At 44.9% G+C, this 25,798-nt stretch overlaps 1 long non-coding RNA gene and 2 pseudogenes across 1 annotated transcript in view; 1 reads left to right on the forward strand and 2 right to left on the reverse strand.

Annotated features, from left to right (window-relative positions):
- Nucleotides 1-21,288, reverse strand: part of LOC134945034 (uncharacterized) — a 76,169-nt gene extending 54,881 nt beyond the window's left edge. The window contains exon 1 of the long non-coding RNA XR_010182031.1: nt 20,981-21,288. This is a non-coding gene — a long non-coding RNA (uncharacterized LOC134945034). The remainder of the gene's footprint in view (nt 1-20,980) is intronic.
- Nucleotides 7,403-7,521, reverse strand: LOC134946019 (5S ribosomal RNA; annotated as a pseudogene).
- LOC134946281 (5S ribosomal RNA) lies at nt 10,944-11,063 on the forward strand (annotated as a pseudogene).
- Nucleotides 21,289-25,798: the final 4,510 nt, after the last annotated feature.

Raw genomic sequence — 25,798 nt, forward strand, 5'->3', positions numbered from 1 at the left:
AACCACTCATAAGTCAATTCATTCTTCAGCAGGTGTAGCCCAGCGCCCTACCATAGTATGCTGCTGGATTTCTAAAGCCATGGTAAAATGATCCGATGATATTTTGAAAGGGTTGCTCACACTACCTCAGGAAGAGATAGTTACGTTGCTACAACACATCCAAGATACTGCAAACTTTGAGTGAGGCTGTTAAAGAACTTAGTATCATTAACACCCGTACTACTGCAATGGGAATGGTCACCGGCATCGCGAGGTGCAGAGCCGCTTCCCCGCTGCAGGATCACCGTCCTGAGGGGTTGTTTGTTCAGCAGGGCACTGCGCCTCGGCTGTCGCAACCGCAGCACGCTGCACAGCCCTTACTGCCTGAAGGTGATCGTCGGGGTGAGTAAAAAACAGGGGCCATGCTAGGGGGGTCCCCCGGTTCATGGTGCGGCAGAAGCACGGGTGAGGCATACGGGTCCCTCCTGGCGGGGACCCGTTATAGCCCCTGCGTGAGACTGACTAGCGATGGCTGTACATTTATGTAAGGCTACAGCGAGATTAGGAGACATGGCCATGATAGTGACAGGCGCCATTACCTGGGGCGGAGCTACATCAGAGCGAGCTCAACGGCATTTTGGCACCTTCCTCTGCATGAGCAGCAGCAGCCTCACACAGCTCCTCCAGACTGTCACATGCTGGATCACTGGTACAGGGTGTGGATTATGGGGAGAGACGCTATTTGTGCACAGATATTATTCCTCTGAGGGAATTCATTGTATAAGCAGTTTTCACTGATATGTAAAAACGCTGACAGCCTCACTGGGGCTCTGCAGTGTTGGATGTGCTGGTGTCCTCTCTTCCTCTGTGTCTCCTCTCACATGCAATAGGGCAGGCTTGCATTGTAAATCAGTCTGTGTTGTCAGGGCCGGCAAGAGAAATCTTGGGGCCCGGTACACCAATTTCTCCGGGGCCCCCCACCCTGCCTTGACTCCCCCACCCTTATAAAGTACAAAGTCGCTGTAAAAAAAAAAAAAATATATATATATATATATACATACACACACATATACTGTGTGTATATATATATATATATATATATATATATATATATATATATATATGGTCCTTGTATGGGCGGCATACAAGGACCATATACACAGATGCAGATCTGAGGGGAGGGCACCGGAGCAAGGTGAACGGAAGTCCGGAGTGCCAGGGACATTTTTTGCATATATATATATATATATATATATATATATATATATATATATATATATACACACATATAAAATCTGAGGGCGCTAATGACTTCTTAATCTATTACAGACCGTCACAATAATTTAAAAAATGTATTCATACAACACAATGTTATCTCCATTTCATAGTGTCAATAACATTATCAACATACAGGATGGATATTCAATCTGACATATATAGATTTCAATATACACCAATTAGGTTAGATCAAATGCGAAACCCAATTCCAATATACACCAATTAGGTTTAATCAGATGTAGAACCCAACGCATTTCGTCCCTTAGGACTTCCTCAGGGGTATTAGATCTGAATGAACAGAAAAAGTACAATGACTTAATAAAATCACAATACATAATTCAATGAAACCATCCAGACCCATTGGTTAGATACAACATGTTAAAAGTAAAAATCCATAATTTGGACTAAAATATATAATAACTAATTTAATAGTGCCAGTATATAGTTAAGATAGAGCAGGTGCCGTGGAATAAGTTATTATTTGATATACATACCAAAATATGTCGGAGGCTAAGTAATAACTCCAGACGAAATCCATATTTATAAGATTAAGATAAGCCTACACCAATATTGGACCTATAGTGAAAATGAGTATTTATTGAATGTGGGTATTTTTCAAAATAGATCACCCATGTGGTAAAAATAAAAAATATACATACCAATCAGACTCATAGGGGTATATTTACTAATATTCGTAATTTCCGAAAATAGGTCAAAGTTCAATCACGAATGACATCGGCAGTGTAAAACTGCAACTTTTTGAATTGATTACGACTAATTTACTAAGCTGTCGTATTCGTATTTTTCTTTGCTTCCGATGTCGATGTCATTCGTGTTTTTTTACCTAATTTGACGGCAGTGATTAGCAAAACACTGCCGTTTTTTTTTACAATCAATCTCGGCCGGATCTGTGTGATCCGTGCTGGGGTTCGTATTTTTTTTTTTTTTTAAATTAAACAAAGTAAAATCCTAAAAAAAATTGCGTGGGGTCCCCCCTCCTAAGCATAACCAGCCTCGGGCTCTTTGAGCCGATCCTGGTTGCAGAAATATGGGGAAAAAAATGACAGGGGTTCCCCCATATTTAAGCAACCAGCATCGGGCTCTGCGCCTGGTCCTGGTCCCAAAAATACGGGGGACAAAAAGAGTAGGGGTCCCCCGTATTTTTAAAACCAGCACCGGGCTCCACTAGCTGGACAGATAATGCCACAGCCGGGGGTCACTTTTATACAGCGCCCTGCGGCCGTGGCATCAAAAATCCAACTAGTCACCCCTGGCCGGGGTACCCTGGGGGAGTGGGGACCCCTTCAATCAAGGGGTCCCCCCCCCCAGCCACCCAAGGGCCAGGGGTGAAGCCCGAGGCTGTCCCCCCCCATCCAATGGGCTGCGGATGGGAGGGCTGATAGCCTTTGTTGTAAAATAAAAGATATTGTTTTTAGTAGCAGTACTACAAGTCCCAGCAAGCCTCCCCCGCATGCTTGTACTTGGAGAACCACAAGTACCAGCATGCGGCGGAAAAACGGGCCCGCTGGTACCTGTAGTACTACCACTAAAAAAATACCCAAAAAAACACAAGACACACACACCGTGAAAGTATAATTTAATTACATACATACACACATACATACATACATACTTACCTTATGTTCCCACGCAGGTCGGTCCTCTTCTCCAGTAGAATCCAAGGGGTACCTGTTGAAGAAATTCTACTCACCAGATCCAGTGGTCCAGGCTCCTCGGCAAATCCAGGGATAATCCACGTACTTGAATAAAACAAAAAAACGGTTGCCCGACCACGAACTGAAAGGGGACCCATGTTTGCACATGGGTCACCTTTCCACGAATGCCAGAAACCCACTTTGCCTTCTGGCTAAGTGGGTTTCTTCAGCCAATCAGGGAGCGCCACGTTGTAGCACCCTCCTGATCAGCTGTGTGCTCCTGTCCTCACTGACAGGCGGCACACGGCAGTGTTACAATGTAGCGCCTATGCGCTACATTGTAACCAATGATGGGAACTTTCAGCTCAGCGGTGACGTCACTTTAGGTCAACCGCAGGGCAGAAAGTTCCCAGCATTGGTTACAATGTAGCGCATAGGCGCTACATTGTAACACTGCCGTGTGCCGCCTGTCAGTGAGGACAGGAGCACACAGCTGATCAGGAGAGTGCTACAACGTGGCACTCCCTGATTGGCTGAAGAAACCCACTTAGCCAGAAGGCAAAGTGGGTTTCTGGCATTCGTGGAAAGGTGACCCATGTGCAAACATGGGTCCCCTTTCAGTTCGTGGTCGGGCAACCGTTTTTTTGTTTTATTCAAGTACGTGGATTATCCCTGGATTTGCCGAGGAGCCTGGACCACTGGATCTGGTGAGTATAATTTCTTCAACAGGTACCCCTTGGATTCTACTGGAGAAGAGGACCGACCTGCGTGGGAACATAAGGTAAGTATGTATGTATGTATGTGTGTATGTATGTAATAAAATTATACTTTCACGGTGTGTGTGTCTTGTTTTTTTTGGGTATTTTTTTAGTGGTAGTACTACAGGTACCAGCGGGCCCGTTTTTCCGCCGCATGCTGGTACTTGTGGTTCTCCAAGTACAAGCATGCGGGGGAGGCTTGCTGGGACTTGTAGTACTGCTACTAAAAACAATATCTTTTATTTTACAACAAAGGCTATCAGCCCTCCCATCCGCAGCCCATTGGATGGGGGGGGACAGCCTCGGGCTTCACCCCTGGCCCTTGGGTGGCTGGGGGGGGGGACCCCTTGATTGAAGGGGTCCCCACTCCCCCAGGGTACCCCGGCCAGGGGTGACTAGTTGGATTTTTGATGCCACGGCCGCAGGGCGCTGTATAAAAGTGACCCCCGGCTGTGGCATTATCTGTCCAGCTAGTGGAGCCCGGTGCTGGTTTTAAAAATACGGTGGACCCCTACTCTTTTTGTCCCCCGTATTTTTGGGACCAGGACCAGGCGCAGAGCCCGATGCTGGTTGCTTAAATATGGGGGAACCCCTGTCATTTTTTTTCCCATATTTCTGCAACCAGGATCGGCTCAAAGAGCCCGAGGCTGGTTATGCTTAGGAGGGGGGACCCCACGCAATTTTTTTTGGCAAAAAAAAGCACTTTCCAACCCCTTCCCACTGATATACATGCACGGATCTCATGGATCCCTGCATGCATCTCAAATCACGAATAAAAAAAGCAGGTCTGTTTTTTTTTAGGACTTTTTTACGAATTGTAATTTTTCACGGCAGTGTTTTGGGTTTTTTTGCTTTGCACTTCTTAGTAAATGACCGAGATTCATACTTAAACAGGCGTAATTTGACCGATGGTGTATTCATTCGTAATTTTTTACCTGAACTAGAAAAAAATTACGAATGCCCTCATCACTGCCGTGATTAGTGTTTAGTAAATGACCGAGATTGACCGAGATGACACTTTGATGAAAAAACGGCATCTCGGTCAAAATCGGGAGCTTAGTAAATATACCCCATAGACTGATACCGAAGTGACTATTCCTTTGACTATTATTTATAAGAATGGTCAAAAAGAATGGAGTAGGTCTATACGTTTATATCAGACCTACAATGGAAAAAGTGTATATTCAAGTAGGGAACCCACTTAGAATTAGGACCACCATTGTGAAAATAAGTGTTTGAATACATACCCATGTACTGTGTGTTTTTACGCAACACTGGATAGATAAAAATTTGTTGGCCTCAAATCATGTAGTTTGAGTGCCTAAAAACATTATAAATTCATAATTAAAATTCTCAATTCATAATATATAGCAAATTATCGTGTATCAAAAAAACCAATAGGTTGAATTCACAATATATACATAGATACAATCCATTTCAACCACATATGTTCCTCTAATTATATAGAACTATTGAACCCATAGAGCAGTATTACTTACTTCAATGCTGCCACCTCTCTCAAAATCCAGTGAATGACTGGGAGTGGTACTATGTCCACTTATTTATACCCCCTGGAAGATGACCTCACTTCCTCTTACTGCAGATTGGTTGATAAAAAGTTACCTATAAACCTCTATTAAGGTGCTTATATGGAGGACCTCGTTATACCTACCAGGTGCTAAATAAACACCATATGCTTTCTAGTATAATATTTAGTTTAGTATTCACGTGGACACGCATGTATTCGACATGCGTTCCACGACTGGGTATATACTTCCGGTTGGTGCTTTCCACCGCCGTCACTTCCTGACTGGCGGGGACGTACATCACAGAGGCGGACGTCCACTGCGGACGTCCTTTACTTCAGGGTGTGGACGCACTCCGTTGCGTCACGGAAGTTGCCATAGCGCCGCAACAGGAGAGGGGGAACCTACTTCACCGCGTTATGGTTACCATAGCACCCAATTATAACGGTTGCCATAACAACCGTTTGCTGTAGTTAATAAAAGGGTTACTACGATTCCCTATAGTGACGATCAAACAGTATTAAAGTGACGATCGCCATAGCGATCAGGTAGTAAATTTAATGATAGCCTGATTACATCAAAATAGTGCTTTTAATTAAGCCCTTTGCCTGACATCAGTTGCCATAACTGCTGGATGACACACAGTTGTCAGCTATAGGACTCTAATATAGACATCTATAACACCTTATGTTTTGATTCAAACCTTTCTTATCACTAGAGCCCCCCATCAGTAGTAACAATAATTATATATAGTGGACCCCTATTTACTTAACTACTCAAAGGTTCAATAATTCCATATTTACAGCCAATAATACTCATATTACCCTATTGTATCCATAAACAAAATGCATATAATAGTGAACGTGCATTGGCCTAATCTTATATTTATAAAAACAGCTAATAATACTCATACCAACCAACCCATATTAGCAGGTTTACATATTCACACGAAACATAGTTCAAATAAAAGAAGCGATGTCAATCCCTTAATTTAAGCCAAAGGGCGTTAAAGAGTTAATTGTATAAATCCAAAAGCTTTCACGTTTTGAAAGGATTAGTTCCCTACTACCCCCTCTTTTAGGTTCTTTGACAAATTCCAATACACTAAAATTAGTGGTTAAAACTTCAGATTTGTGCTTGTCCGCATAATGCCTCGGTAAACTGTGTGTCCTTACTTTGTTTTTAATATTGCGCATATGTTCTTGTACTCTTATTTTCAATTGCCTCTTAGTTTTCCCTATATAAATTAAACCACAACTGCAGGATATTTTATATATTACAAAACTGCTGGTGCAAGTAACTACCTCATCTAGCGAATAACGTCTCCCCGTTAAAAAGCACTATTTTGATGTAATCAGACTATCATTAAATTTACTACCTGATCGCTATGGCGATCGTCACTTTAATACTGTTTGATCGTCACTATAGGGAATCGTAGTAACCCTATTATTAACTACAGCAAACGGAGTGCGTCCACACCCTGAAGTAATGGACGTCCGCAGTGGACGTCCGCCTCTGTGATGTACGTCCCCGCCAGTCAGGAAGTGACGGCGGTGGAACGCACCAACCGGAAGTATATACCCGGTCGGGGAACGCATGTCGAATACATGCGTGTCCACGTGAATACTAAACTAAATATTATACTAGAAAGCATATGGTGTTTATTTAGCACCTGGTAGGTATAACGAGGTCCTCCATATAAGCACCTTAATAGAGGTTTATAGGTAACTTTTTATCAACCAATCTGCAGTAAGAGGAAGTGAGGTCATCCTCCAGGGGGTATAAATAAGTGGGAGAAAAGGGAGAGAAGAAGACTCTTTTGTGGGTGCACTCTTGTATGTTTGGAAGTCTCAGAAGAAACAATAGGTAGAAATTAAATATAAATTTTTAAATATAAATTTTATTAACAACAATTAGTAAAATAGTAGTAAAGTAAGCTGTCAAAAATCAAGGTGGGGGTTAGGGGGGGGGGGGAAGGGGGTTTTTGGGAAAGAAGGAAACACAGAACAAAATTTAATTACAGTGTAAATACTGAATATTGGTTCTGAGCTGCCTGGGTGCGAAAATAACAGCTGGAGGCCTGAAAAGATGAGGCAATTTTATTCTCTTGTGAGTGATAATGAGGAGACAGATAGGATGGGTAAAGATAGAATAAGCAAGATGAATCTGCTGTCAGTGTTAGACGCTGAGCAAAACCGTCCAGGAATTTCTACTAAACTGAGTATTCCTCAAGAGTCTCCCACTCGAGTACTGACCCAGCCCTACACTGCTTAGCTTCCAAGATCGGAAGGATTCGGGCGTTACCAGTGTGGTATGATAGTAGAAGACATATTTGATATCGAGGGCTCGAGAATCACTGATGAGAGTTCACGAAAATGGAGAAGAAAAAGAATAAGTTGGAGAGGAAAATAGGGGATCTGCTGCCACCGTTAGACCGGGATAATTACCCCTGAATCAGTGGTGAGAGTCCTGAAAAAAGTAAAAAGTTGGAAGAAGGAAGGAAAAAAAGGAAGAAGAACAATGCTGATATGTAGTGGTTTGAGAAAGGTTGATAGTCAATAGGCTGCTTAATTGCGGGGTGCTGATAGTACCTATAATGTAGGTACTTGATGTAATAGAGAACAAATTGTACACAATTAGCAGACAATTAAGTTGATTTGAACCATGCAACACCATTAATTTGATGCTATCCGATTATTATCCTTTGTGCCAAAATGGTATCAGTTGGGAAGATGAGGAAATAATATCAACGATTCTAACAAGATATGTTGGGATTAATTATGTCCCACTGTATACAGAGCTACAGAAATGCTAGATGATAATAATAGTAGAAAATGAAAACTTGAAATAATATAAAGATATGAGATACAAAAAAATATTGATAATTTGCTGAGCCAAAAGAATATGTCAGTTTAATAACTGAACATCAAAGGTTTAGCAATATCCTAAGTGATAACAGTATAATGCCGCTGGATGCCGACTGCCTATAAAGCGAGTACTTGCATAAAACAGATTTGATGAATAATATTGAGAAATAAGCATCTGAAGTTGAATACAAATAAAGGTGCAAGAAAAATACTGCAGTTATGCAGATATTACCCGGAATTGTGGGGGCGATCGGTCATCGGTATGTGGCAGAGTGCTGTATGAGTACGGGATGTCCGTATCAGAGTCCAAGCATATTAAAGATGCAGGATACAGTGGTTGTCAAGTTTGAACAGTTCGTTATGGCCGCAGAGCAGACCGGTCTGCCTGATATGTTACGGAGACGTAGTCTGTTTAAGTCCGTTGCGGGCAGGTGGTGGAATGTCCAATAATATCTGCAGGGCTGAAGGAGGAAGGGACGCAATGTTCAAAGTCCCGTCGCGGCAGTGTGTGGCGGCGGCGGGTTGATGTAGCGGCTGCTGGAGAATGAGCGGCTCGTGGTTCAGGCTGTCCGGAATCGGCTGTCACCCCCAGGCAGTGGGGTATGGAACGGAAGACGCGTTTCACCCGTTCACCGGGCTTGATCACTTCCTGTTCATGGAGGGGATCGTGCGGGCTTTATCTTGCAAGGGGGCTGGTCAATGTCCAATCAAAAGGGAGGTGTGTCCTACGTTGCCAAATTGCTGCACAGGTGGAATTGCTGTTCTGATTTGTATTGGTTCCCTATTAAACTTGCAAATAGTGGCCCATTGCACAAAAGGAAAGAAGAAATATATGAGAAATATACAAGGCAATTGGATATAAATGAGCATAACAATTATTGTTATAAGGAAAAGATAAGTCGACAAATTGACACCCCCCATCCCCCCTTTCCATCCCCCCCCATCCATTCTTCCCCTCCCCTCCCCCCTTTCCCCCTCTCCCCCCCCCCACTCTATCCTCCCAATTCCACCACCATTCCAAAAAACACCCCCCCATCTCACTCCTATACACAGACACATTTTCCTTTCCACCCGCCAACCAAACCCCCCCCCTTTCCCCCCCCCACATTTATAGTATTTATCTCATTATTTCACTCCAAAAAATCCACCCCCCACAATATACTTTTCCCCCCCAGTCTTTCCATAGCGATTCCCACCACCTCCATCCACGCCACTTATACACAAATATATATATATATTTACAAATATCCTCTTATAATGTCTCTAGCGTCAGAATATAACTTAGGTTAAGATATGCTGTCTCAATATATGTACATTTTATGTATCAATTTGATTATTTCTTATTTACATATATTCATAATCTATTCTTACTTATTATCATAATCTTCTATATTTCTTTTATATAATAATTTTATTTATCAATTTGTCGACTTATCTTTTCCTTATAACAATAATTGTTATGCTCATTTATATCCAATTGCCTTGTATATTTCTCATATATTTCTTCTTTCCTTTTGTGCAATGGGCCACTATTTGCAAGTTTAATAGGGAACCAATACAAATCAGAACAGCAATTCCACCTGTGCAGCAATTTGGCAACGTAGGACACACCTCCCTTTTGGTTGGACATTGACCAGCCCCCTTGCAAGATAAAGCCCGCACGATCCCCTCCATGAACAGGAAGTGATCAAGCCCGGTGAACGGGTGAAACGCGTCTTCCGTTCCATACCCCACTGCCTGGGGGTGACAGCCGATTCCGGACAGCCTGAACCACGAGCCGCTCATTCTCCAGCAGCCGCTACATCAACCCGCCGCCGCCACACACTGCCGCGACGGGACTTTGAACATTGCGTTCCTTCCTCCTTCAGCCGCATCAGCCCTGCAGATATTATTGGACATTCCACCACCTGCCCGCAACGGACTTAAACAGACTACGTCTCCGTAACATATCAGGCAGACCGGTCTGCTCTGCGGCCATAACGAACTGTTCAAACTTGACAACCACTGTATCCTGCATCTTTAATATGCTTGGACTCTGATACGGACATCCCGTACTCATACAGCACTCTGCCACATACCAGTGACCGATCGCCCCCACAATTCCGGGTAATATCTGCATAACTGCAGTATTTTTCTTGCACCTTTATTTGTATTCAACTTCAGATGCTTATTTCTCAATATTATTCATCAAATCTGTTTTATGCAAGTACTCGCTTTATAGGCAGTCGGCATCCAGCGGCATTATACTGTTATCACTTAGGATATTGCTAAACCTTTGATGTTCAGTTATTAAACTGACATATTCTTTTGGCTCAGCAAATTATCAATATTTTTTTGTATCTCATATCTTTATATTATTTCAAGTTTTCATTTTCTACTATTATTATCATCTAGCATTTCTGTAGCTCTGTATACAGTGGGACATAATTAATCCCAACATATCTTGTTAGAATCGTTGATATTATTTCCTCATCTTCCCAACTGATACCATTTTGGCACAAAGGATAATAATCGGATAGCATCAAATTAATGGTGTTGCATGGTTCAAATCAACTTAATTGTCTGCTAATTGTGTACAATTTGTTCTCTATTACATCAAGTACCTACATTATAGGTACTATCAGCACCCCGCAATTAAGCAGCCTATTGACTATCAACCTTTCTCAAACCACTACATATCAGCATTGTTCTTCTTCCTTTTTTTCCTTCCTTCTTCCAACTTTTTACTTTTTTCAGGACTCTCACCACTGATTCAGGGGTAATTATCCCGGTCTAACGGTGGCAGCAGATCCCCTATTTTCCTCTCCAACTTATTCTTTTTCTTCTCCATTTTCGTGAACTCTCATCAGTGATTCTCGAGCCCTCGATATCAAATATGTCTTCTACTATCATACCACACTGGTAACGCCCCGAATCCTTCCGATCTTGGAAGCTAAGCAGTGTAGGGCTGGGTCAGTACTCGAGTGGGAGACTCTTGAGGAATACTCAGTTTAGTAGAAATTCCTGGACGGTTTTGCTCAGCGTCTAACACTGACAGCAGATTCATCTTGCTTATTCTATCTTTACCCATCCTATCTGTCTCCTCATTATCACTCACAAGAGAATAAAATTGCCTCATCTTTTCAGGCCTCCAGCTGTTATTTTCGCACCCAGGCTGCTCAGAACCAATATTCAGTATTTACACTGTAATTAAATTTTGTTCTGTGTTTCCTTCTTTCCCAAAAACCCCCTTCCCCCCCCCCCCCCTAACCCCCACCTTGATTTTTGACAGCTTACTTTACTACTATTTTACTAATTGTTGTTAATAAAATTTATATTTAAAAATTTATATTTAATTTCTACCTATTGTTTCTTCTGAGACTTCCAAACATACAAGAGTGCACCCACAAAAGAGTCTTCTTCTCTCCCTTTTCTCGCATGTTTTACCACTGACTCAGGGTGCACCACCAAACTCAAGATCAAATTAGAAAACATTGGTTTTCTCCTTGTATTTAATATTTTGGTCCAACAATATCTACTAGATACATCACTATTTTCCAGTGCGGTATACCCCCAATACATTCAGGTATAAATAAGTGGACATAGTACCACTCCCAGTCATTCACTGGATTTTGAGAGAGGTGGCAGCATTGAAGTAAGTAATACTGCTCTATGGGTTCAATAGTTCTATATAATTAGAGGAACATATGTGGTTGAAATGGATTGTATCTATGTATATATTGTGAATTCAACCTATTGGTTTTTTTGATACACGATAATTTGCTATATATTATGAATTGAGAATTTTAATTATGAATTTATAATGTTTTTAGGCACTCAAACTACATGATTTGAGGCCAACAAATTTTTATCTATCCAGTGTTGCGTAAAAACACACAGTACATGGGTATGTATTCAAACACTTATTTTCACAATGGTGGTCCTAATTCTAAGTGGGTTCCCTACTTGAATATACACTTTTTCCATTGTAGGTCTGATATAAACGTATAGACCTACTCCATTCTTTTTGACCATTCTTATAAATAATAGTCAAAGGAATAGTCACTTCGGTATCAGTCTATGAGTCTGATTTGTATGTATATTTTTTATTTTTACCACATGGGTGATCTATTTTGAAAAATACCCACATTCAATAAATACTCATTTTCACTATAGGTCCAATATTGGTGTAGGCTTATCTTGATCTTATAAATATGGATTTCGTCTGGAGTTATTACTTAGCCTCCGACATATTTTGGTATGTATATCAAATAATAACTTTTTCCACTGCACCTGCTCTATCTTCACTATATACTGGCACTATTAAATTAGTTATTATATATTTTAGTCCAAATTATGGATTTTTACTTTTAACATGTTGTATCTAACCAATGGGTCTGGATGGTTTCATTGAATTATGTATTGTGATTTTATTAAGTCATTGTACTTTTTCTGTTCATTCAGATCCAATACCCCTGAGGAAGTCCTAAGGGACGAAACGCGTCGGGTTCTACATCTGATTAAACCTAATTGGTGTATATTGGAATTGGGATTCGTATTTGATCTAACCTAATTGGTGTATATTGAAATCTATATATGTCAGATTGAATATCCATCCTGTATGATGATAATGTTATTGACACTATGAAATGGAGATAACATTGTGTTTTATGAATAATTTTTTTAAATTATTGTGACTGTAATAGATTAAGAAGTCATTAGCGCCCTCAGATTTGGTGTGTATGTAATATTTTTGAATCCTTGCTGACGAAGGATTCTTCTAGAGGTGCTGCTTATATATCCCAAGCGCAATTTGGTACCATTTTTGTGTGTATATATATATATATATATATATATATATACATACATACACACACACACATAGAACTCACCATACACACATTTATATAGAATAATATGGCAGTACCTTGACATAGTATACAGTATGACAGGCTGTGAGGGTGCCATCCAGGCACGTAGGGAGCAGGGTTGGACAGAGGTAGTGCTGCGGGCAGCTGCTATAAGGAGCCCTGACTCACACAGTCAGTGTAGCCTGTGTTTGCTGCTCTGCTGCCCGGCTCTTCAGCGGCAGCAGATCGTCAGACAGGGACGGGGCGGCAGAGAGGCATGCCGCAAGCATAATGAAGGCAACAAAGCGAAGACCAACCAGACCATGCAAGTGATGGGGCCCCCCAGAAGTTCGGGGCCCGGGAGGGTTGTCCCCTTTTACCCCCCCTGTCGCCGGGCCTGTGTGTTGTATGTGTATTGTATGTGTTACTTCATAATGGTAAAACACAAGTTATGCAGTGTATGTAATATCAGATTCTCCCCTCTCCCATCTGGTCCCATATCATGTGGGCAGTGTAGTCAGTCCTCACAAAATGCTGAGGGCAATGTGGGGGAGAGTCACAAGCCCTCCTGGCTGGCGGCTATTAAAACTACTGTACTGTATGATATCTGATATGTCATCTCAACTCACTGCAAATGCCAAGAAAACATAAGAATTGCAACAAACAGATCTAGCTGCCAGGGCTGATGTTCCCCATCCCCCCCATGTCTACAACAGGTGCATATAAACGTGTTTTACCTGCACTCCTCTCAGATACTGATGATGATGATGATATACAGAATTTTGGGAATGCTGTGGATCCCAAAAGTGGGGATTCCACCCCTACACAGGGTATTGATCCCCTCATTTTGGATATAAGGGATGTGCTAAAGCTCCACCTGGAGGAGGCTACTAATCAGCAGTCGTTTTTACTCCTACAAGACAAACTGATTCTAAAGAATTGGATGAATTAAGTTAGCCTGGAAAAATCCAGATAAAAATATTAGGTGTCAGAACGGTTTTTGCATACCTTTCCCTTTGCCCCTGGAGGCAGAAAGTTCTGAGAAGAATCTCCAGCTGTAGACATCCCAGTCTCTCGCCTCTCTAAAAGGTGATACTCCCTGCTCCGTGCTCCTTTACGGTAAAGGACCCGGGGATAGGAAAATTGAGACCACACTGAAACCTATCTACACTACTGCAGGTATATCTCCAAAGACCAGTAATTGCAGGTTGCCGGATGACACATGCAATTCATTCCTGGGCTACTCAAATTCAGGAGGGTCTCGCGTGATATGTCCCTGGTTACTACGGTAACTTTCCTTGAACACATTCAGGATACGGCACGGGTCCTCTGTGACTCCCTAAAAGAGATTGACAATATTAATGCTAGGACCACTGCTATGGCTGTCTGCATGCAGAGCCATATGGTTGCGTCAGTGGATTGCAGACGCTGACTCCAAACGCAATGTAGAATCTCTTCCCTTTACAGGAGAATGGCTCTTCAGAGGCAAATTGGATGCATGGATCTCCAAGGTGACTGCTGGAAAATCCATATTTCTTCCCTCAAAGGCTCCACCTGCTAGACGTACCTACCCGGGATCGTCTACTAAGTCCTTTCGGTCCACCATATTTTGATCTAGGGCCAGAGGTGCCTCCAACGCAGCTAGAGGCACCACAGGTATGCCTAAGAAACCAGCCATTGCCGGCTCTCAGGAACAGAGCACCAATTCAGCTACCGCAAAAACTTTAGCATGACTGTGCCCACCCCGAGAGGATCTCGTGGTGGGAGATCGGTTACGTCGCTTCAGCCAAATCTGGGAAGGATGCCTGGTTACGGGACCTCATCTCTCAGGGTTACAAGCTGGAGTTCGATGGTGCTCCTCCCCAACGATTTTTCAAATCAAGCTTACCAGCTTTGGAATATATGCGTGTTAAACTGCTCCTGGCCATCACAAAGTTGGTCCAGTCCCAGGTCATTGTTCCAGTACCCCTGCAAGAACAAGGTTACTACTCCATCCTGCGCGTAGTACCAAAGCCAGACATGTCTGTAAAACCCATTTTGAATCTGAAGTCCTTCAATCCTTATCTGAAGGTTTTCAAATTCGAGATGGAATCTTCAAGAGCGGTGATCACAGGCCTGGAACAACAGGAATTCCTAGTGTCCCTGGATATCAAGGATGCCTAACTCCATATCCCAATTTGGCCTCCTCATTAGGCCTATCTGAGGTTTGCCCTGCTGAACAATCACTACCAGTTCCAGGCGTTACCCTTCGGCCTGTCAACAGCTCCGAGGGTGTTCACGAAGGTGATGGCGGAAATGATGTTTCAGCTAAGAGTCCAGGGGGTCAACGTAATCCCTTATCTGGATGATCTCCTGATAAAAGCAAGTTCCAGGGAGCTTCTAATGCTCCTTATATATCGCACTATCCAACTTCTGTCTCACCACGGGTGGATCCTCAATCTACAGAAGTCCCACCAGGAACCGTCTCAGTGGCTCCTTTTTCTGTGTATGCTACTGGATACTGTAGCACAGAACGTGTTCCTCCCAGAGGACAAAGCAAGAACACTCCAGGAAATGGTTTGCATGGTTCTCCGACCTTCTCGAGTATCCATTCATCTTTGCATAAAATTGTTGGGAAAGATGGTGGCCTCGTACGAGGCGATACAGTATGAAAAGCTCCATGTCCGATCCTTTCAGTTGGACATCCTGAACAAGGGGACCGGTTCCCATCTCCAGATGCACCGGATGATTCAGCTGTCACACCAGGCCAGGATTTCTCTCCTGTGGTGGCTACAGTCTTCCAATCTACTGGAAGGTCAACGCTTTGGGATTCAGGATTGGGTCCTCCTCACGACAGATGCGAGCCTGAGAGGATGAAGAGATGTCTCCCAGGGGGCGCAGTTCCAGGGCAGGTGGTCTGCCCAAGAGGCCCTACTTCCGATCAACATACTGTAGCTTCAGGCTATCTACAATGCTCTGATTCAGGCCTCCCCTCTGCTTCGGGATATAGCAATCTAGGTTCAGTCAGACAACACCACGGCTGTGGCGTACATAAATCGACAAGGAGGGACAAAAAGCAGGGCCTGCATGCAAGAAGTGTCAAGAATACTCCTTTGGGCAGAAACAAATGCAAGAGCACTGTCCACAGTCTTCATTCCGGGAGTGGACAACTGGAAAGCGGGCTTCCTGAGTCGTCACAATCTCCACCCAGGGGAGTGGGAACTACACCCTCGGGTGTTTCAACAGATCATTGACAGGTGGGGATGCCCACAGATCGACATGATGGCATCTCGACCCGTTAAAAAACTTTGCTGCTACTGCTCACGAACCAGGGACCCTCAGGTGAGCCTAGTGGATGCGCTGACATTGCCTTGGCCTTTCCAGCTGGCATACCTGTTTCCTCCAATTCCGTTGATCCCAAAGGTGCTCAAGAGGATCAAGCATCAAGGAGTGCAAGCAATCCTGTTTGCCCGGGATTGGCCCCGGAGAGCGTGGTACGCGGCTCTTTTGGACATGTCCGTAGAAGACCCTTGGCTTCTGCCACTAAGAAAGGATCTTCTTCAGCAAGGACCGTTCGTCTACCCGGACTTACGGTGGCTTTGTTTGATGGCTTGGAAATTGAGCGGAACATCCTAGCTTGCAAAGGTCTTTCCAAAAAGGTCATTGCCACTATGGTGCAAGCCAGAAAACCTGTAACGTGAAAACACTATCATCATATCTGGTGGAGATATGTCTCCTGGTGCGAGCAACGCACATATCCATCTGCAGAATTCCATGTGGGAAGATTCTTTAGTTTCCTGCAGGCTGGAATGGATAAAGGCTTACGTCTGGGATCCATTAAGGTCCAAATTTCAGCTTTTTCAATCTTCTTCCAAAAGAAACTAGCTATATTGCCAGAAGTTCAGACCTTCTTGCAAGGAGTGTTTCACATACAACCTCCGTTTGTGCCGCCTACGGAACCTTGGGATTTGGATGTGGTGTTAAGATTTCTGCAGTCCTCCTGGTTTGAACCTCTGATGACGGTAGAAGACAAGTACCTCACATGGAAGACGGTGATGTTATTGATCCTGACTTCTGCTAGGCGTGTCTCAGAATTGGGGGCCTTATCGTGTAAAAGTCCATACTTGGTCTTTTACGAGAACAGAGTGGAGCTCAGGACTAGACAGCATTTCCTGCTGAAGGTGGTCTCCGCGTTTCACTTGAATCAACCTATTGTGATTCCATCCAGTTCTGGCACTTCTGCCTCCCTGGAGGCATTGGATGCGGTGCAAGCCTTGAAGATCTATGTCAGGAGGACGGCTCGGATCAGAAAGACTGATTCCTTGTTTGTGATGTATGATGCACAGAAAAAGGGTTGCCTTGCTTCAAAGCAGTCCATTGTTCGTTGGCTTTGACTTACTATCCAACAGGCCTATGTGTCGGCAGCCTTACCTGTTCCACAGTCTCTAAAGACCCACTCTGCAAGATCAGTGGGGTCTTCCTGGGCGTCTGCTCATGGAATCTGGATGAGGGGGAGTTTCTGGCGTCCTTGGACATGAAGACACATACCTGCATATACCAATTTGTCAGGTTTGTGATTCTGGAACAACATTTCTAGTTTCAGGCATTACCCTTCGGTCTCTCCACAGCCCCAAGTGTTTTCACAAAGGTCATGGCGGAAATGATTCTACAGCTGCGCATGAGGGGTGTCCAAATAATTAATAATAATAATAATAAATAATAGTCCAGGGAACAGCTACTGCACAATATTGACTTTACTACTCGCGTGCTTACGGATCATGGATGAATACTCCGTTTCCAGAAATCTCACTCTGAACCATCTCAGAGAATTCAGTTCCTGGGGATGATCCTGGATACAGTGTCTCAGAAGGCTTACCTTCCTATGGACAAGGCTTCAACTATTCAGTCTATGGTCCGGTCGGTGCTGAAACCTCGCAGGGTCTCAATTCACCTTTGCATCCGCTTGCTGGTCTCCTACGAGGCGATACAGTATGGACCGTTTCAGCTGGATTTGTTGGACAAATGGTCGGGATCTCACTTGCACATGCATCAGCATATAACCCTATCACCGAAAGCACAGATATCCCTGCTATGGTGGCTACAGGTTCCCCATCTGGTGGAGGGTCAGAGTTTCAACACCCAGTTATGGACGCTGTTGACAACAGATGCCAGCCTCCGAGATCGGAGGGCTGTGACTCAAGGAGCGCAGTTCCAGGGGACGTGGTCCTTTCAGGAATCTGCTCTTCTGATCAACATCCTAGAACTCAGTGCAATTTGCAATGCTCTAATACAGGCCTCATCCCTCCTTCGGAATCAGGACAGCCAGGTGCAGTCTGATAACACCACAGCAGTAGCGTACATAAACCGTCAGGGAGGAACCAGAAGCAGGGCTGCAATGCGAGAGGTGTCAAGAATACTCCTCTGGGTTGAAGCCAATGCAAAGGCCATCTCCACAGTATACATTCCAGGAGTGGACAACTGGGAAGCGGACTTCTTAAGCAGGCACGACCTCCATCCGGGGGAATGGGGCCTCCACCCTTGGGTGTTTCAACAACTTGTTCACCGGTGGGATTGTCCACAGATAGACCTGATGGCTTCTCATCTCAACAAGCTCCATTGTTACTGCTCCAGAATGATGGACCCGTAGGCAGAGGCGGTGGATGGCCTGACATCGCCATGGACTTACCAGTTCGTTTACCTGTTTCCTCCAATTCCTCTGATCCCAAGAATTCTCAAAAAGGAAAGAGTTCAGGCCATTCTCATTGCTCTGGGTTGGCCTCGTCGGGCCTGGTATACGGACCTCTTGACCCTGACATTGGAGGAACCCTGGCCTCTGCTGCCTCTCAAGGACCACCTTCAGCAAGGACCGTTCGTCTATCCAGACTTACAGCGGCTACGTTTGAAGCCTGAAAGTTGAGAGGGAAATTTTAACCAGAAAGGGTCTTCCCTCAAAGGTGGTTTCCACTATGGTTCAGGCCCGTAAGGGGGTTACCTCCAAACATTACCACCGTAGTTGGAAGAAATGTTTCTTGGTGTGAGGGTCGAAAATGTTCTCCTGTGGAATTTCATGTATGTAAGTGTACATGCACACTTACATACATACTTACCTATGTTGACACGAAGCAGTCGGTCCTCTTCTCCAGTAGAATCCAGGGGTACCTGTAAATAAAATTGTACTTGCAAAGAATCCAGGGTAGATCGGTCCTCTTCTTCAAAGTTATAATCCACGTACTTGGTAAAAAAAACAAAAACTAAATACCCGAACCACACACTGAAAGGGGTCCCATGTTTACACATGGGACCCCTTTCCCCGACTGTCGGGACCCCCCGTGACTCCTGTCAAAGAGGGTCCCTTCAGCCAATCAGGGAGCGCCACGTCATGGCACTCTCCTGATTGGCTGTGTGCTCCTGCACTGTCAGTCAGGCGGCGCACTGTGGATACAATGTAGTGCAGCGGCGCTACATTATATCCAATGGTGGGAACTTTGCGGTCTGCAGTTCACCGCGAGGTTAAGTGGGGCCAACCACAAGAGTGTAGTGTAGGCAAGTATTTTAATAAAATACGCTGTTGTGGAAAATTATGTGCATAGTTATGGCTGAAGAGAAAAATGGCAAACCTTAATTAGCGGGGCATTATTATTTATATAAACAGGTGGTTTCTCTAAACTACATATGCGTTGGGATAAACTGTAATTTAGAATATTTTAAATCTCTGCACACTACTAGCAAAGTGAGTTTTTACTCTACTCTCTTGGCGGAAAATAAGGCATCTGAGGGAAAATTGCCCTCAAAATACAATTAGCCTATGTACTCTTCATAGCATCATCTTACTACAACCTGTGCCCTCTGCCCATATGAACTCCTGTTTCCTATCATTAACTGCATACTTGTTTTGTAGCCTATGGCTTCAGTTTTTCTCTCATACAATACTTGCACATTTCCATGCACTTCTAAACACATACTCATCTTGCCAAATCTGAATAAGCCAGTTTGTGGTTCAGTCTGCCTCTCCAACTACCATCATATTTATTTCCTCCCCTTTGCATCCAAACTACTTGGGCAACTCATTTTCAACTACATACATACATAAGCAATCATAAAAAAAACAAGAATTTGTAGATGCTGAGATTTTTCCCAGATTTAAAGATTCCTGAATCCACCCATCTGTGCTCATACATTACAGATATGTTTCAGTGATTTTCAGATCATTTTCCAAAAATACAGATCTGCCTATCTTGAAAGCCTCATCAATTTACTAGAAATGGTCTGCAAATCTGCTGATTGTTTCCATACATTAGCAATCTACAGCCCCAATTGATCTGAAAAATCCAACATGTTGGAGAACCTGATTTAACAATCCAAATCACTTTTTGGTTGGAGTCTGCAATCTTTAGACCCCATACATCACAGCTTTATTTACACAATCATCTGCAAAGTGCCAAATTGCTTCAATTTATTGCTGACCCAAATAATCTGCGATTAGCCGTGTACTCACTGAAAAATGTGCAGAATAAATTCTCCATGTTCATTCTTTTGTCCCCTGTCACCACCTTTGGGGGTCTCAATAGGCTATCTACGTTTTTTACTGTACGGCTTTTGGTGAATTCATTTGCTCATTTGGGTGGTGATTCAGAATTTATTTCCTCCTTGGCAAAACCATGTTGCATACAAGGTAGGGCAGATATAAAATGCGCAGAGATATTTAGATTCAGAGGGACATGTCCAAACCCAAATTTAAATTGCAGTATGAAAATAAAGATCCCCAGTATTGTTGCAATGTATGTAAAGATAATAAAAGTATTTCCACTCTGGGGGCGTCGCCTGGCTAGCAATGGGTGCAGTTGTGCGTTTGGAGAGCTCCCTGCATTCGGTTATAAAGCAACCCTTTTTCACCTATTTCCAGGGGACATCAGTGCTGTCACTAGCTGTACAGGCACCCCAGGGGTCATTCTAGGTGCCCCTGCAGGTTGTGGCCTTCATCCTGCTACAAGCCTCAGACTGAAGTACCCTCCCCACACCCGCCGCGGGAGCCCTGCTGGCGCGGTTCCCGCGGACTTGCTTACTGCAGGTCCCTCTCCTTCTCAGCCACTGGACAGAGTATTGGCGCACCTGCAGCATCCCCTGCTCCCCTTCAATCAGCATGGCTTCGGAGCTCACAGCCGGGACTCCGGGCGGACACGGCAGTGTCCTCTCTCTCCCGGACGGAAGCAGGCGGGCGGCGGAGGCCTTGACAGCGGGAGATCCGTGCACTGTACCTGACCACCAGCAGGCAGTGTCACTGACGTGTGGTGCTCCCTGTGCAGCATTTAGGCACCACACGTCCAAGTGCTGGTGCTATTTGCTGCGCCTTCCCTGCTGGCTGATGCTTGGGGCTGCTCCAGCCATCTAGGAAGCCCTGCAACACTGCTGTCTGGTAAGCCTGTTGGACCCCATAGTGCATGAAGCTGTGGTTTTCTCAGCCCCCTCCCTGTTTTTTCTGTGTCTATATACTGCCTGTCCCTGTTGTGCTGCAGTGTCTGATATCCGTGACACTCACGGCACTTACTCCACTACCTTCTGCTACACGGAAACACAGCTGCTGGCATGTAGGTCTGACCTCCGCGCTTGCATGCTGCACTTGTCTGCCCGTGCCCACCCTCTGGTAGCTGGATAGCCCACCAATAGGTAAGGGGCTCTGGTGGGCGGCGGATTGCACCCTGCAACCCATCATAGGTACATTGCCCAGTGTCTGTCGCAGTGCCTGTATATTACTCTGCTATTTAGTTTAGCACGCCTCCAGTGCCTATTGATTTGTTGGGAACCCCCCAGCCTGTTATGTTCTGATTCTGTCCCCATTTGTTCCCCGGAACCTCTACTGTCCCACTTGTTTACTACGTCTTTTTTTTTTTTGCTCAAGTCTCAATATGGCCAAAAATAACAACAAAGGAGGAAAACAAAAAAATACCCAACAGGGCATTATGCAACACCTCTCCAGGTCATCACATCACCCCTCAGACTCCATGCCTGCCTCTCCAGTGGACTCTCTTAGTGCAGATGCTGCGCCTGGCGATTCTTTCCCGACTAAAAATGACATTCAAGCCATGATGGCGGATTTGAATAAAACCCTCACCTCTAATTTCCAGCAACTGTTGGGCGATTTACGCAGTGACTTGGCCTCTCTTTCCGGTCACACGGCTGCAGTGAAATCCAAGGTGGAGTCCAACTCTAAGGGTCTGCTGGAAACCTCTCAGGACATTAATTATCTCTACCGTGAAGTGGAATTTCTCCGCGATAAAACCGAAGATCTCAAAAACAGAAAGGAGATGCAATCTTCGCATTCGGAATGTTCCGGAATCGGTTGTCCCTCAGGACCTGGAACCTTACCTACTTAGTTTATTCCAGATGTTTGTCCCAGCACTCAAGGATCACCTTTGTCACATTGAACAGGCTCATAGAGGCCTAGGGGGGAGGGTGACCCCCCTAGGGATGTGGTGTTGGAATTCCTCTCTTTCAAGACTAAGGAACAGGTGTCTGCCTCTAGCAGAGCGATGCCACGCATACTTTTTGAGGGATCTCATCTACAGACCTTCCAAGCTTTGGCTCCTTCTACCATCATTAAATGCAGGGAAATTGGAGATACCATGATGGTTCTTCGAGACAATGGATACAAGTATAAATGGGGATTCCCTTTCCGCTTAATAGTCGAGGTGAATGGCCGCCCGGAGTCGGTGAAGGATCCTAAGAAAGGGAAAGACCTGATTCATAGGCTCCAGCTCTTTGCGACCAGGATCGGTCCTTCCTCTGGTAATCAGTCCGGATCTTAAGTATGGACTTTCAACAGATGTTCGGAGGTCTTGTGACCCATTCCTGATGCTATCCAGTTCAGTATCTGTTATATCCGGTACGGGGTAGTTTTGGATTATTTGTTCCTGCCAATGATTACTGCTAACGTTATTATTCTGCTCCTGTGTGTGTGTTTTTTTTTTCTCTATTATATTAGTGCCCCCCGTGGCCAGGTTATACAATACTGAAGGGAGTTGATAATGTATGCTTTCTCTATATTGAGTTATCATTAGAGATGTGCACCGGAAATTTTTCGGGTTTTGTGTTTTGGTTTTGGTTCCGTGGCCGTGTTTTGGGTTCGAACGCGTTTTGGCAAAACCTCACCGAATTTTTTTTGTCGGATTCGGGTGTGTTTTGGATTCGGGTGTTTTTTTCAAAAAACCCTAAAAAACAGCTTAAATCATAGAATTTGGGGGTCATTTTGATCCCAAAGTATTATTAACCTCAATAACCATAATTTCCACTCATTTTCAGTCTATTCTGAACACCTCACACCTCACAATATTATTTTTAGTCCTAAAATTTGCACCGAGGTCGCTGGATGACTAAGCTCAGCGACCCAAGTGGCCGACACAAACACCTGGCCCATCTAGGAGTGGCACTGCAGTGTCACGCAGGATGGCCCTACCAAAAAACACTCCCCAAACAGCACATGACGCAAAGAAAAAAAGAGGCGCAATGAGTTAGCTGTGTGAGTAAGCTAAGCGACCCTAGTGGCAGACACAAACACCTGGCCCATCTAGGAGTGGCACTGCAGTGTCACGCAGGATGGCCCTTCCAAAAAACACTCCCCAAACAGCACATGACGCAAAGAAAAATGAAAGAAAAAAGAGGTGCAAGATGGAATTGTCCTTGGGCCCTCCCACCCACCCTTATGTTGTATAAACAGGACATGCACACTTTAACCAACCCATCATTTCAGTGACAGGGTCTGCCACACGACTGTGACTGAAATGACGGGTTGGTTTGGACCCCCACCAAAAAAGAAGCAATTAATCTCTCCTTGCACAAACTGGCTCTACAGAGGCAAGATGTCCACCTCATCATCATCCTCCGATTCATCACCGTGTACATCCCCCTCCTCACAGATTATCAATTCGTCCCCACTGGAATCCACCATCACAGCTCCCTGTGTACTTTGTGGAGGCAATTGCTGCTGGTGAATGTCTCCATGGAGGAATTGATTATAATTCATTTTAATGAACATCATCTTCTCCACAGTTTCTGGAAGTAACCTCGTACGCCGATTGCTGACAAGGTGAGCGGCGGCACTAAACACTCTTTCGGAGTACACACTTGTGGGAGGGCAACTTAGGTAGAATAAAGCCAGTTTGTGCAAGGGCCTCCAAATTGCCTCTTTTTCCTGCCAGTATACGTACGGACTGTCTGACGTGCCTACTTGGATACGGTCACTCATATAATCCTCCACCATTCTTTCAATGGTGAGAGAATCATATGCAGTGACAGTAGACGACATGTCCGTAATCGTTGTCAGGTCCTTCAGTCCGGACCAGATGTCAGCATCAGCAGTCGCTCCAGACTGCCCTGCATCACCGCCAGCGGGTGGGCTCGGAATTCTGAGCCTTTTCCTCACACCCCCAGTTGCGGGAGAATGTGAAGGAGGAGATGTTGACAGGTCGCGTTCCGCTTGACTTGACAATTTTCTCACCAGCAGTTCTTTGAACCCCTGCAGACTTATGTCTGCCGGAAAGAGAGATACAACGTAGGTTTTAAATCTAGGATCGAGCACGGTGGCCAAAATGTAGTGCTCTGATTTCAACAGATTGACCACCCGTGAATCCTTGTTAAGCGAATTAAGGGCTCCATCCACAAGTCCCACATGCCTAGCGGAATCGCTCAGTGTTAGCTCCTCCTTCAATGTCTCCAGCTTCTTCTGCAAAAGCCTGATGAGGGGAATGACCTGACTCAGGCTGGCAGTGTCTGAACTGACTTCACGTGTGGCAAGTTCAAAAGGCTGCAGAACCTTGCACAACGTTGAAATCATTCTCCACTGCGCTTGAGACAGGTGCATTCCACCTCCTATATCGTGCTCAGTTGTATAGGCTTGAATGTGTTATGATTCCAGTACTCCTGACCGGAGGAGATCTTATGACAATGGCCAGAGTACTGGAAGGGAATGCTGGTTACGGGAGCAGGAAAGACTAGTTGCCCCTGGCGCCCTAACTCTATTGTCTCACCCGTGCTATCGGAAATCCCTTGCGAGACTATGGTTTCTTGAGCCCCTGGCAGCCACGTTTGAAAGGCGGATTATGTCTGCCCAACTCCGGTGCCCCCCGGTCTTAGTGAGAGACAAAGGGAAATCCGAGGCAGGATGATGACAAGAGGACCTCTGACTACAACAGGCCAAGGGCAACAAGCTAACTAACCAAACTTGAAGTATGCGCGGAAAAACCGCCAGATAAAAGGACAACCAAAATCCACTAGTCCATTACTCCTACCCAGCACCGCTGGATACCAGAGTGGATCTGTGGGAGCGGAATCCTCCGCAAAAGCTCAGAAACACAAATAATAAGTAATAAAGCGGCCAAGCCGCAACACACGGCTACGCCGCGACTCACGAACACCACTGGATGTTTAACGGTGCTCAGTCAGGACTCTAGGAACAGATGACGACTTCCGAGTGCAGGACAACTGAGGACAGGAACGACCGGATACAGCAGGACTGGAAACACTCTCAGCAAACAGATACAGCATGCAGGAAGCTATTACCGGCGTCTGTGTGAGGCACTGCAAGAGCATATAAACCGAAGCCCTCCAATCAACTGCTGCCATTGCTGATTGCATGAATGCCGTGCAGCTGCCTTGCTGCACGGCCAGGAAACAGGTGCCCTTACTAATTTAAATGGACCCAGCAACGGGGAACGCGGTCCGCCAGTGGCGTCCCCGTTGCTAGGGTCCGTGCGGCTCCGTGCGCCCGGCGTCTAGCGTTGCCAGGGAGCCGGCGGCTGTACGCGCACGGCGTCCCTGGTTGCTAGGCGCCGGGCCGCACCGACGAGCGGACCCCGGCGCCTAACAGTACCCCCCCCTTGAGGAGGGTTCAAGGAACCCCTAAAGCCAGGTTTCCGAGGAAATTCCCGAAAGAAT

The sequence above is a fragment of the Pseudophryne corroboree genome, chromosome 7, assembly GCF_028390025.1.
Source record: "Pseudophryne corroboree isolate aPseCor3 chromosome 7, aPseCor3.hap2, whole genome shotgun sequence".
NCBI classification, from domain to species: Eukaryota; Metazoa; Chordata; class Amphibia; order Anura; family Myobatrachidae; genus Pseudophryne; species Pseudophryne corroboree.